The sequence below is a fragment of the Mesocricetus auratus genome, unplaced genomic scaffold, assembly GCF_017639785.1.
Source record: "Mesocricetus auratus isolate SY011 unplaced genomic scaffold, BCM_Maur_2.0 Super-Scaffold_100042, whole genome shotgun sequence".
NCBI classification, from domain to species: Eukaryota; Metazoa; Chordata; class Mammalia; order Rodentia; family Cricetidae; genus Mesocricetus; species Mesocricetus auratus.
The window spans coordinates 8,261,339-8,262,232 of NW_024429219.1; positions in this window are offsets into that span (position 1 = coordinate 8,261,339).

The window sequence follows — 894 nt, forward strand, 5'->3', positions numbered from 1 at the left end:
CCACTTCTGCAGTTGACAAATGCGGCTTTAAAGTAGAGACTCAGTGCAGGAGACAGACCTGAGGACTGGTGGGCTGGAAGCCAGGTTTGAAGGAGTCTCAGAAAAGCAGCCTGGAGACGATATGGAAAGGGGTTAAACGTTTACAAGGTGAGGTTGTGGGAAGGTGGCCAAAAGGCCTCATCCACTGGGTTTAGGAGGGTATTTGTCACGGACTTTTTTTTTAATTAATTTGTTTTTGAGACAGGGTTCCCTATGTAGTGCTGGCTGCCCTGGACTCACACAGGTCTGTCTGCCTTGTCTACCACACACACGGCTTGACATAGTCTTAGGAGGGGTACGAGGAAGGCTGGAGATCTAACTCGGCAGAAAAGACCCTGCCTAGCATGCACAGGTCGCGGGTTCAATTCCCAGCACCGCTTTTTTAAAAATGGGGTATCACAGAAAGTTGGGAATTTGTCTAAAGCCACCCAACAGCTCAATCCCTGTGACAGGAAAAGCACACATGGCAGAGTGCACTGTGGAGCAGACCAGGCAAAGGTTTGTAATGTGGAAAATGCGCGATTTGAAGGGAAGCATGATCGCACCAATTTCAAAGCATGCCGACGACATGTGGGGTGATTTCCAGCCACTTCTTGGGGGGGGGACCTGTGGCCCGGAGATCACAAACAATGTGCCAAAAAAAAAAGTCTGCCTTGGAACTGAGATGCAGGTCCTGGGCTAGAACCACAGCACAGAGCGTGCGCAGCTCATTCGGACTTATGCGCGCGTACAGGGATCTGCAACTTTTGCTTGGAAACGCGCAAGGCACCCTGGGGGCGGGGCGGGGCGGGGCGGGGCGGGGCGGGGCTAGAGGAGCACGCTCTTGTCTTTGACATTCTTCCACCTCACACTTAA